This window comes from Orbicella faveolata, unplaced genomic scaffold (assembly GCF_042242905.1).
Source record: "Orbicella faveolata isolate gen_17 unplaced genomic scaffold, um_ofav_v1 contig_48, whole genome shotgun sequence".
Classification (NCBI taxonomy): domain Eukaryota; kingdom Metazoa; phylum Cnidaria; class Anthozoa; order Scleractinia; family Merulinidae; genus Orbicella; species Orbicella faveolata.
In genome coordinates this window covers 64012-77580 of record NW_028301578.1, presented here as the reverse complement: position 1 = coordinate 77580, position 13569 = coordinate 64012, and the positions used below count along the sequence as shown (strand labels likewise).

Below are 13569 nucleotides of genomic sequence, written 5' to 3'. Positions count from 1 at the left end.
GAACAGGCTCCCGGTTAGCCCGAACGAGGCGAGGGAGCCTGTAGACATTCTGTTGGTGCCGCCGTTCTATGATACCAGCTCCTGGTATCATGATATGATTGGTTCAATCGCTGATTGTTGACATCTTTGAGATGAATATTTGACAGATCTTTGTAAAATTATACGACTCCAACGGCTCGTTATGGTGCATTTGCCGTTCCCTTTTACGTTTCTGTCTCTCGACCTCTCGTTATTTCACAAGTGATTCTGAAGCGCACTTGCTCTGTTACGAGGAGGAATTTTAAGTAGAAGCTACTGGAGTGGAGCCGTTTGGCTGTGCTATAGCAATTTTTTTAGAGGTCAAAGGCATGGTTTCCGGACTTTCCGTTGTTTATCTGCTTGTCGCTTCGCAGAGTTTGACACCTCTATCATGTGCCTATAATTTCATTACGCTCATTTCAGAATTGCAAAATATGTTTTAAGCTCTCTAAGTATTGGCTCTGGAGGACCAAAGTTAAGTTTGAAATTTTCCGTGAACATGTTGCTTACTTACACTCTATATTATGACGCCCGGCCCGGCTATTTGAGTAGCTCGATTAGAACTGTTTACAAGTAACAAAAATGTAGCTTCTTGACAGGTCTAATTACCTCATTGACTGATTTGTTACAGGCTTATCACCAAGGGCGGATAGGCAGATCAAAAACAAAGTCTACAGGCTCCCTGTCCCCGCCCCGATCGCTTTGCTCTCCGAATTCTTCTGTTTCGCGCTCGCCGAAACTTTTTTCCGTCCTCGCCGGAAGCCTGTTCGTAGGCTAGATATTGTATTGCAAATATGCCCAAGGCACGGGGGGCTAGCAGCGAGGCCTGGAACCGAGTTTACACGATCGCCTGTACCGTTGCAGTTATGTCCTATGTAGCAGACATGTCCTCTGACGTAATGTGATATACGGAGCCAATCATATCATGCGTTCTATCTAATAACACGCAGCATAAGACTGGTAACTAAACTCCGTTGCAGTTCGGTCTTCGAGCAAAATTGATTTTTGGAGGGGTAGCGTACGGAAGCAGTATTTGACTTTGTATGTCTTTACTCTGAACCAGAGTGACTCTGAACGTAAATATGCAGCGACTATTTGCAAGAATGGCATTTACCTCACAAGATTTCTATCGGAAATTGACCGCTTAGTGTATTTTCAGTTTCAAATTCAACATGAAAGTTCGATCGAAGATTTAAACAGTGGTTGCTTTCCGGTTTGCGAACTGCGTGTTCCCGGCCAGCCAATATTAAACTCCGCGCTTTGATTATCCCCAAATTATTCAGATCGTTTAATGATATTACAGAGGCAAAACAAAATTTCTGAGAAGCAGTGTAACCAATTTTAGTTTCGGTGCTGTAAAACTACTACTCAATCTGCGCAATATTTCTCTATTCCCAATCTTGTCACTCACACGAAATCCGGTTCGCGAAAGCCCTCTTCTCAGTATAAGTTTGTTGAGGCTGACTGAACCTTTTTGGGTAAGCCGTCTCCTGTAGCATCGAACATTTATTACAGAAATTTTCTTGTCGGGTAGATTTTTATGGCCGGAGTGCTTTCTAACTGTTCCTAGTTCGCTTTGCTTTACAAAACAGCAAAACTAGTCAAAAAACCACAGAGCACTTTGTGGCCTCAGGTGAAAACACCACAGATCGCTTTGTGGCCTACTCAAAACACCACAGAGCGCTTTGTGGCCTATTCAAATCACCACAAAGCGCTATGTGGTGTTTTATTTTGGGATTTAACATTGAAAACTGGATGGCTCGTTGACTCGCAAATATCTCACAGCTATTTTCTGAAATAATTTGGTTTTTCCAATTTTTCACACCACAAAGCGCTTTGTGGCCTATTCAAAACACCACAAAGCGCTTTGTGGCCTATTCAATACACCACAAAGCGCTTTGTGGTCGTCATCGTAATCATAGCGATTCTGTCAGTGGAAATTATACTATGTGGACAAAACTGGCAGAGGGGCTCTCTTATTTTGACAGGGAGGTTGGCAAGATTTTCGCACCACCCCTACATTAATTATGCATGCAATTTTTTGACTGACTCGTTCTTTTCACGATTGCTGTTTGAGTATAATGTGATAGTTTGAGATAGTTGCATACATAATTAATGTATGGCGCTGTACGGAAATCGTACCTGGAGGTTAGCCGAGTGCTCTTAAAGAAACCTCTGAAAGGAACCAATAGATTTTCGCAAACGTACTGAGCAAGGTTATGTTGAACACTATTTCAGTTTTTGTTTTTAGAAAGAAATATCACCGAACCTCCGATATAAGACTTGATACCCTGAAAAGTACTCGTTATGGTTATCAGAGAGAGCACTGACTGCTAATGAGATTTGCATTCCAGGGATCGGCTGGAACTAGCTACAACGGGTACGTATTATTAACCGGGAGAGACGCTGAAATGAAAGCAGAAGGTTGAAAATTAGGAATTCAGTGATACCTCAACCTATCACTTGTTTCGGTTAGAGAATCTTAGAGGGATTTATTATGTTCATTGATTTATAGCTCTATTGTTAGTCCTCGTTTGTAGGCACACCCCTCAGGAATTTAGCATTGAACATGGAATGAAACTTTAGTCGGATACTGATACGGGTATTTCTTTTTTTAACAAGTCTATGGATCTCGCCGTAACATTGCAAGGCGAAGAACTCGACCAATGTTTTACCAACACGGACCTCATACTAGTTCAATAACATAATTCAGTTATGACAAAGAAGATTACAAATCTTTTTTTATTTATTTATGGCTAGACTGGAATTTATACAACTGGTGTTTTCATGAGTAGGTATAATTACCATTATCACTATCAACTAGAATCTTATAGATCTTTCTACACACGGGCGAACCAAAACAATCTGACTTGTGACCTTGAATTAATTGGCTTGAATTATCTACAATGCTCACGTATGATACAAACCGTTGCTTTATCCAAACATTTTCGAAAATTATATTTTAGGGCATGTTTTTAGCCTGTGTTGTAAAACCACTATAATCTTGAGATTTGTATTGTTACAAAGGCAAAATAACCAAAGTTAGAATTAGTTTGAGAAATTTTATTTTTGACAGATAAATGCCTTTTGGACATACTAATATAATACTTATCATTGCATTTAGAGTGGTGCACTTCTAACACAGACCACCAAACTAATTTTTTTTCATCATTTTTTGACATGTTTTCAACAACTTTCCTATGGCTTCCATTCAAATCTGGCAAATCCAAATTATGAAAAGAAATGTGAAAGGTGGAGTTGTCGACTGATCAACAGGTTACATGATACTTGATATTTTCACCATTCATGCATTTTGATTAGCTTATTTAAACCAAGGAAGGTGGACACAGCTAGTCAGGCACGACTGTGGCTGGGTTCTTATTACAAAGATGAAAAGTTCTGTCACTCTTTTGTCCCTTAAATCTAGATCCAAAAAACTAGTCACAGGCAACACAGTGATTTGTGGTTCATTTAGTAAAAAAAAAAAGTAATGACATATTTTCTTCAGCCTTTGAGCTTGGGCTACTTTGAATAAGCTGTTGTAAATGTAGAACAATCAAAACAATTTCAGACTCATCCTCTATTTACTTAATTATTACTTATTAATACATCTGTTAAAGAAATCCTGATAAAAATTTAAAAAATCTACGAAATAAATACTGATTTTATCACTGTCACTAAACTCATCCTCTATTAACTTTCTGTAGAGGTGTTCATCATCATTGTCTTGTTCTTCTTGCCCTTCCACTTGTCCTTCTTCTTCTTCTTTGTCTTCTTCTAACTCCCCCTCCTCCTCATCGATCATATCATCTAATGCCTCCAGGTATGGTTTGGCCAGGCTATTAAAAATATGGAGATGGATTTACTTCATTAATAGACACAACAATATTGTGGAAAACTGAAACTTTCTGTGAAGGGACCTGTTACGGCTATTTCGTGTTTTCTTTGTGTTCTTTTTTGTTCCGTATGTTAATGTATTTTTTCACATTCTGCATGCTTTTTTTCTCGCGTCGTATGTAAATTTCGTTGCGTATATATTTGTGTTATCCTTTCATGTTCGTTTAGTGCTAGTTTATCGTCCGGTACACTTGTATCTTCTTGGTTCCCTGAACCCCGTTGCCAGCATTTTGGTAAGCCGTTTAGTTTATCGTCTGTTTGTGTTTTCCTCTTAGTTTTCTGCCGTCTTCAGTTAGTTATTTGTAGTAATTCGTTTCATGTTTATCTTTAGGAATTTAACTTCCTCCTACGGAAAGTGAAATAAATTTGCTGGACTAAATGAAACTCGCTTTAAGTTGTGTCTGAAGTCGGCCCTTTACCTCTTCAGGGCCCATTTCTTGAAACTTCCTGGCTATTCAAGGGCTTGTCAACTTACAACGACCGTTTTCAGGCTGCTGTTTTGGGCCCAAAGCACCAAACTACCTAATGAAACTGAAATCAGTTTTTAAAAAGAGCATTGGAATCATAATCTAAAGTACAACAGTAATATTATTATAATTCAAATTATAAATATTCATACTGTATTTTGAAAGTAGAAGTTTTTTCACGAGGAATGTGAACGCCTTAAAGAGATCTTTTCCCGACTGTGCTATCCTGACGACCCTGTGCAGTCAATCATTCGCAGATTTATTGAATCAAAAGTGTCCGAGGATTCACATACTCGAGTGGCTGATAAAAGAGAAGCCCCAGTCAGAATCGTGTTGCCCTACAAGGACCAGAAATCTGCAAACGTAGTACGTAAACAGCTGGCTGACCTCAGTCGGAAGATCAACGCAGACATTAACCCAGTTTACACAAGTAGAAAGATCAAGGATGAAATTAAGGTCAGGGAAGACAAGCAGCCTCTTGTTAGTCAACAATGCGTGGTGTATTCATTTCAGTGTGGCCTGTGTGATGCAGGCTGATGTCGGTTACACGTGCCGACACCTACACCAACGAATTGAAGAACACAAAGGATCGGCAATCGGAAACCACCTCAGAGAGCAGCACGATATGGAGCCAGAAGACATCGCACAGAGTTTTCGAATCTTAAGAAAGTGTCAGAACAAATTTGGCTACCTTATTTTTGAAATGTTTTTTTTATCAAAGAACTGAAACCAATGCTAAACAAACAGTGCGATTCAATTCGCGCCCAATTATTTGTTTAGAGCAATTCTTGCTAAGATTATTTTATTTTTCCATTGTATATTTTTAACACTTTTTCACATATTTTATCACATTTTAGCGTTCACCACATTTTTATCTATTATAAGTTATTTTTAACATATTCATGGCTATATGCTATTGTAGAAAATTTACTCACTTGAAAATGACCTCGTAGAGGTCGAAACGTCGTGACTTTTTAGCGCTAGTTTTTATTTCAAAATCGATTTCTAAGAAACTACTTATTAACATACTGTATTTCTAGACCTAACTAAGAAAACCGGTTTTCGATTAATATGATGCAAATGGACTTCTCTATAAACTCACTTCCTTCAACTTAATGTCTGCTAATTTTTCACGCAAATAGCAAACCATCAGTTGTGATTGCAGTTACCCGTCTCACTCTACATAGCAATTTTCAATTTGGTTTCAAAATTAACTTGCATTTGGGTTTGCATCACTGTGCTCTGTTTTGCATCCTGTACTTTCTTTGTTGCGTTGTTTGTAATATTGTTAATACTCTGGTTCTGGTTTCAAGGCACTTCAATGAAAACTGTTCAGACATCACTTCCTTCCTGCATGAGATGAGTAATAGTTAAAAGCACATGCCATTTTTGGTCTGGGACATTGATGGGGATTCCTGGACAGGCCCCCAGAGGAGCTCCCATCTGCTTTCAAAATTACATCATTAGCCTAGCAAAACTAGTGCCAGTCCTAAACCCCACTTTAGAATTTAAAAGCCTTAAAACTCATAGTCTTGTTGTTATTGGGATAAGATGTTCTAGGTTCCGAGCTACTGTGTCTGAAACACCTCACAAGATTAGAAGCCACAGATTTAGGAAAGCCATTCCCTAACAGAACGTTTTCATCATTGTTCTTTGTTTCTGAATGAGAGAGTCTATTTCACATATACGAGAAGCCTGGTGCAACAAGGCCTAACCCAAGTAATTTTGGCAAGTCAACGTACTTGACTAGAAAACAAGACATTCTGTCCAGTGTTTGTGTGATTCCTATAAATGTCAATGGATGTTCTTTTCAGAGAAATGTCCAGGAAATGGATCAAGCCATCTTCAAATTTGTTGACTGTAAAACATGTCAGATTTATTTGGTTTGTCCATCAACAGCATATCTTCAAAATAACGTCCATAAAACTACTCATTTATAAGGCCACTGTCAAGCATTTTACGAACAATATCATTTTTGAGTTCTGTCATGATAAAAAAAAAAAACAACAATAACGGCCTAATGAAGAACCCAACAAAATGCCATCAATTTGGTTGTCGAGTGCTCTCTTAATTAGTTTGGTGTTAATCAATTTATTGTCATTAACTCCAAAGAAACCAATCTGAACAACTGTCAGGGCTTGCTGTCAGGGCTTGCAAACTACAGTTCCTCTTAGAGTGAAAACAAGGTGTTTTCCTTCCACATCTACATGGGAGAGTATCATAATTTATGTGGGTGGTGGTGGTGTATCGAGTTGTGTTTGACAAACCCTTTTCATTTTTTATGTTTCTACATATAGCAATATAAAGGAACTGTTTTTTAACTGTTTAATAGCAAGCCACTTTATTTTTAAAAAGTGCCTGTTATTTTTAGTTAAAGTTAATTTGGCTAACAATTCCTTTCTATTTACATGTATGTTGCTTGAAAACTGTGATCTGGTGGCCCTAGATGCAATTTGAGTTTTTCTGTAATTTTGAAAAGTCAAGCCCCACTGTTTGTTATTAATATTGTATCAAAAGGATAACACCATTCTTATCATGGTTATTCTATTGATTCCATTTCATCATTACTTAAGGTGGTTCTGCAGTTATTGTGGGCACACTACCCCATGTCAAAGTTTGCAACATAAATTTTGGGGCTTTGAAGTGTTGGCTAAGAAATTTTGGGAAATATTTTGTCTTTCACTCGGTGATAATGTTACTTAAATCCATTTACTGGGGATAATATTTTTATTCTTACTGGTGTTTGACTGGACCCCATTTTTTGGACAACAACGCTACCAGTAAAAAAACTTTTGCTGGCATACTTTTACTCAATTTCTGGAACCAGCTTATTCTGACTTAATACAAACCATGCCCAAGTTTTGGGGAAATCATTTGAGCAGAAGTTCAGAAGTATTAACTTAAAGGTCAAAGACATGTAAACTCAAATCTTACATTCACGGAAAGTTTCTACAATTGACTCTCATTTCCAAAACAAGCCATGAACCCAAATTTTGTGAGAAGCTTGCCCCAAAGCTTGCTAAATAAAAGTGGCTAGTCGATTAGTGATCGTGCGAACCATAAAAAGCATTAATCCCTAGTTCTTAAAATACTATAAAATGCTTGATAACCTCATTGAATTTTCAAAGATGCATTTTGCAACAGTATTTGGAAATAACTTTTGTGTCAAAGTCTTTCCACACAAATTGTACGGTACGGCAATATTTTGGCTATAAGTTTTACTGTTGTGACTCAAAAAGAAATGGGGCACTGTTGTCAGGATTGTAAGCTACTCCCCGACTGATCTCTGGTGAGGAAGAGAAGCAGTTTTATTAATCTATGATTACAAATACAAAATAGGCACTACAGGTACAGGCTGAGCCATCTTTTTGCCATTCCTTAATATATAGTTAAAAAGACAATTATTAATAATAACAATAATAATAAATAAAAATAGCAATAAAAACAACAACGATGACAACAAAAATAATAACAATAATATTAATGATAATGATGTGCTTCTGGGCATGAATTATGTTTTCATTCATGACAGTTGGTTCATTCTATTTGACCAGTAAAAGTGCTTCACTGGGTCTATTTGTTAGAAAAGTGGAGTCTCATCAAAATGTGTGGGCACAGTTCGTGGATGTTTAAAATCTTGTGAGGGTTGTGCTCTATGACTGATTAATCACCCAACGAATCACTGTTGCAACACCAAAACAAGAAGGCAAGTTTACAAAAAAGTTGAGCATTTCTGCAAGTTGAAATTTTCTCGTGAGTGCTAATGGGCAACAAAAGTCTACCAGGTAGGCAACTAAAAAGACACACGGGGAACCAACAAAAACAGAACTAGTTGCCCAAAGGGAAAATTAGCAAGAAAGTTAGTGTCGAACACTGCATTAATAGCTGTCAAGCTCATTCTAAGAGCTTTGCGGCATCCAAAAGTTTTCTTTACTCTGCCTCCTTGACTCCTCAACCTCTCTTAATTCATTTATGTTTGTTGTGCCCCAAACCATTGCAGGAAAGAAAGTGAGTGCTTTGCAGGCTGTAAGTATACATGTAGAATACAGTAGGGGCAATTGTACATGTATGGTTTACCAGTTTTGTCATTTAAGTTAAGGTTGTCATTTGCTAACACAGAAAGCTCAACTTCCTACAAGCTGTCTTGTTCACAGCTTTTGGGGTTTTAAATAAGAGTCACAACAAAGAATAGAAAAAATATGTGCCCTGCGACAAATGCTTGAGTAACTAAATATGATATGCAAATATCTTCTGTGTAACATGCAGCAAAAATTGCTTGTATCGCTGCCATACATCTATATTTTAACCTATAATATACCACAGAACCTCCCAAACTACCGGTAAGTTGAGACTTTTATTTTATATCAATTTTAAAAACAAAATTATTTTGTTCTAGTGGGGACAATGGGTTGTTGACTAGTTTAATGGATACACCAGAATAATAAGCTGTGAATTAACGTGGTACTGTACAATCACTTCTTCCTTAAGATTTTGAAACTCCATCTACTAAACACTCCCTGTGCTAAATTTTATGCCTTCATAGCAGGGATGAAAAGGAATTAAAAACTAGAAACTGGCTAAATCATCCACGTGCGAAGAAGATGTGTTTTGAAAAATAGTTGGCCTTCTCTAACACATAATAGTTGGCTTTCTCTAATACATAAAAGTTGGCTTCCTCTAACACATTTGGTTTGCAATGTTCTTCTTAGTATTGCTGGAGTACGTAGTGTACAAGAAAAAACTCATAAGCTAACCAGATATTGAAGTATAATATGAGGACATAAGCCCTAAAATTCTTGAGAAAGTGCTGCCATTACAGTTAAGACCCAATTATGTACAGGTAATAAAAAAATGAATTATTTTGGCAAGACACAACTCTAAAAAAGTTATCAATGCATGGCAACTGATACATATCATGGTAAGAGCTGATGCTCACCATCTCTAGTTCCTTCTCTACTACGACTTTCTTTGGTTTGGCATGTTTTCCCTCATCTAGCCCATGATGATCATCCATTACTGCAAAAACAGAAATTCAAAGCATTATTGTTAAACACAAAATCACACAAATGCAATTATATTTTAAGTTACACTGACTGTTTTAAAATAACATACATGTACAGCCTTGTAGATTAAAAGCTGTTCCTCAGTAAAGGGAAATTTAAAAGAAAACAAAATTCAATCAGAAACAACTGCAAGAGTATGACTATCTTATCAAGACCTAGGTTTTTAAAGTCTATTTCAACTGACAATGAAACCAAAACAGAACAGACTGAATCTCTAGTGGCAAAGTTTAGCTGGTGAGAACTACATCTTATTATATGGCTAGCTCTGCGAGCGGGCAAGATCAATCAAATCCTGCGCTGTGATTGGCTACCTGAGCGGGCAAGATGGAGCTATCTTGCCCGCTCGGGACTACCCGCCGTGTCCCGCAAGAAAAATTTCCCCGAAAGCCATATAATAAATCCTTTATTGACCAAGCTTGTTCGTTCAAGATGGCTGGATATTCGCCTCATTCTTTTTTTGCGAGTTTATGGACCTTGACTCCGTCTCGATCCATAAACTCGCAAAAAATGAACTTGGCCAATATCCAGCCATCTTGACCTCACACTTGGTCAATAACCCATATATATTTATCAAGAGATAAAAGACATCCTTGAGAATAAAAATACAAGTAGATAAACAAACGGTTTTCTCCTTCTTTAATTGTTTTTACATTAAAAGAACAAAAAAAAAAACCAAGTATCCAAAAACATGAATAAATTCTCCAGAAGATAACAAGAATGGCAATGTTCCTCACACAAGAGCTGGCACAAAGAGATAATGGCAATGCCACCTAATGAAGACATGACAAGGTATTGGCATGTATCCCTATTTAAACAATAGAAAGTTTCTGTCGAGGAACTATCGGTTGATAGTTGCCCTATGGAAATTTGATGTTCTTAAAACAAATATGCTAGTTTTAAGAACATCAAATTTCCAAGGGACAACTATCAACCGATAGTTCCGAGACATAAACACTCTATTGTCTTTATCATTCACCACTAAATTTTCTTCCGCGCACCAGTTCAAAATTCATATTGAATTATTTTCAACTTTTTTAGATGAAAGCCATGGAAGGTCATTGAAGCCAAATGTAAAATTTGAAAAAGAAAACAGACAAAAACCCACTTAATATATTTCAATTGTTTACTTTCTGTAAGCCTGCTTCTTTACAGAAACATTTACATGGACGAGTACTATCCATCCAGGTATTTTCCTCAGACAGGCACTATGGGCTGATAGTGTCTCTCCATGGATGAACACTAGTGCGTCACGGGATCAATTTAAACCAATAAGAATCGAGAAAATTCAGTGGTGAACTATAATATGTCCTAATTGGACCAGCCGCATAGAAAAGGAAACCTAGGCAAGCACTTCTTGAAGCAGCCTCACATGATGACCATACACACTGCGTGTCTACAAAATACTGCTTCGTAACAAACAGCTTAAAGGCAGCACGTCAACAACAGAGGAAAAGAAGAACAGAAGGACAAACAACCCTGACCTTAACTGGTGATTCCTTAGCACTATATTGTGAACGCTTCAAGCGCAGAATTTTACACTTATTCAATAGCTTCAAAAACAAAATCATTACTCATGGATTGTATGTTATTTGGATTATTTTCGATTCTTTTGCATAAGTTGTTTATTATGTTGTTCCTTATGCTCAAAAATTCATGTATGCCTATCAAAGTTCATCAAAAAACTGTACCTTCCAGCCACCGCAAAATGTAATGCGGAGTGATAAAATAAATGAATAGTACTATTTAAAAGACCTGGCAAAATAGGGTAAGACTGGTACATCATATCTCTTTTGCAAGCATGGTGACCTATTTTAATTTATTTTTAGAGACTGTGCTTGGTAGGAAACATTCAGGGAAATGTATTGTGCATTTGTTTTCATGATTGTGCCCAGGAGATTACTTTAAGCTTACTTTAACATCAGTAGAAATCATTCCCAATACTGATAGAAGCAAAGAAATACCAGACAAAATAAAGGCTCGAAAGTTCAAACTGTCACAAGAATGGTAAACTCGATTTCTTGACATCCTGAACTAAACTCAAATTTCTTGAACTGTAACCAATTTCAATCCTTGCAATCCTGCACATTATTTCGAATCTACTGTTTTGCTTTGCTCTATAGTATTTTTATCCAACTAAGCTGTATATTTGGTGGCATTTGGCGATACAAGGTGGTAATAAGCTGAGTGAAAATTTGCTCTGTCTGCACGACAGCGTTTCTTTATGCCCGTGACGGAGGCAGATCTTAATTGCAAAATTCAAAACACAACAGTGTGGACTATACAAACTAGTGCCAGCGTAGTTCGTGCCGCTTGAAAGCAACACGATCAACAAAACTTAGATTGCTGATGAACATGTCGAAATGGCTGCGTAGACTTGAGCCATATAAATTGCTCACTCCATTTCTACAAACAACATAATACAATACACTACACTTCACAAAGCTTCTTACCAACAATATTAGGCTTCAAAGGCAGCTGTAAATGTGTTTCGGAACATGCAGAAAGATCCGGCAAAACACTCTCACGATAAAAGTCACAATCGATAGGTTTCGAGCTTTCAACTGGCAAACACCGTCCCGTCCCCTAGTAAAATAATCTCAGAGGACACGATCACAACGCATTTTCATTGGAAGAAACAACAACACATACAATTGGTCAAAAGGTGTTAGACATGTCTGCCACGCAGGACGAAAGTGCAACGCTACAATCGCCCAGGTTAAGAAATTTAGCCGAGCGAGACTAAGTACTAGTTTGTGAGAAAACAAATATGGCGGACCTCAGGGCGGAAAATATCCAGTAAACATGCCATTAGGGACAGCGCGTCTCCCAACCCCAAAATGCATCGGGAACGAAAGAATATCGAGATCGAAATGTATTGTGGGCCAAAATACAATCAGATAGTGGGAGCCTGGTCTCTAACACTTGAAACGCCTGGTTGATTTCAGCTTTAAAACGCAGTTAGCGACCACCAGCCCACGTTTTCTCGAAATATTTCTGAAAGGAAACACAAATTATCCCTCGAACGTCTCAGTCACAGAAATTTTTGCTCATCAGATCAGTTGTGCACCACGGTATTTATTATCTTGCAATTCATTGACCTATTTGTTACTAGTAAACGAACCTTAGCTTGTGTTGTGTATGTAGAAATTATATGTAGTTTCTTTAATTTGATTAACAATAATCATAACGGCTTGTCGTGTATTTAATGCAGTAATACAGAATTTCATACCGTAATCCCATTATAATTCCACACACATACCGACATTGAAAGCCTGAAAATATACAATATAATATACAATAATATTTATCTGGTTTTTTTTTTGTTTCTGCATGTAATGTTTATTTCAGATTTGTTGCTTAAAAGCAGTGAAAACTCTAGAACAATATGAAATAACTATATGACAATATTGAAATGACAGTAGATGTCAGACATGTACTCAGAGTCCAATTTTCCTTAGAATGTTACTTGAGCCATGTATGGCAAAAAAATATTAAATTAATAGTAAACTTGTTGCAAAATCAATATAGTTCGCACTGTGCCGTTCAGTACTTACATGTACATGTACATACACATATCTGTGGTGGGGATCAAGTTGATAAAAATCCTACGGAAATGAGCTGATTGATCAAATATTTATGCAAAGCACGATGCCCAGTATTGTGATAGCTCACTGAAATTAAATGTGTGAAATGCAAGACTAGTTTCACCTCATGCCAATAATGATTTCACATGCTTATCCCTGTTCCATTTTACAGAACATCAAAAACATGGTATAATATTATTATTAATACAAACTGCTGGAATAGTCTTGAATGACTGCTCTGTCCTTTTTTTGCTAATAACAAAATGATTTCAATTGAAAGAGACCTGGCATGTTCCATAAGGGTCGTCCAGAAACAGTTAGAATCAGCTTTTAAAATTTCACTAGTCTGACCTGTAATGAATTCATATATTTTCTAGTGTGAAAATGTTTCTTGCACTAAATACTCTAAATAATGACATCATCTTCCCTATTTAGCACAGCATCAAACAAGCAATTTTGCCAAGGGACCTGTAGATCCAGGTTTTCATTATCCCTGGTGATCTTTTTCATTTTGATAGAAGTAAATCATGATGATGTTCT

At 37.1% G+C, this 13569-nt stretch overlaps 1 long non-coding RNA gene across 1 annotated transcript; it reads right to left on the bottom strand.

Moving 5' to 3' along the window:
* Positions 1 to 2746: 2746 nt before the first annotated feature.
* LOC149095784 (uncharacterized) lies at positions 2747 to 12151 on the bottom strand. The gene is made up of 3 exons (XR_016204544.1): positions 11896 to 12151; positions 9319 to 9398; positions 2747 to 3857 (listed from the first exon to the last, which is right to left on the bottom strand). It is a non-coding gene; the product is annotated as an uncharacterized LOC149095784 (long non-coding RNA).
* Between the last annotated feature and the right edge of the window lie 1418 nt (positions 12152 to 13569).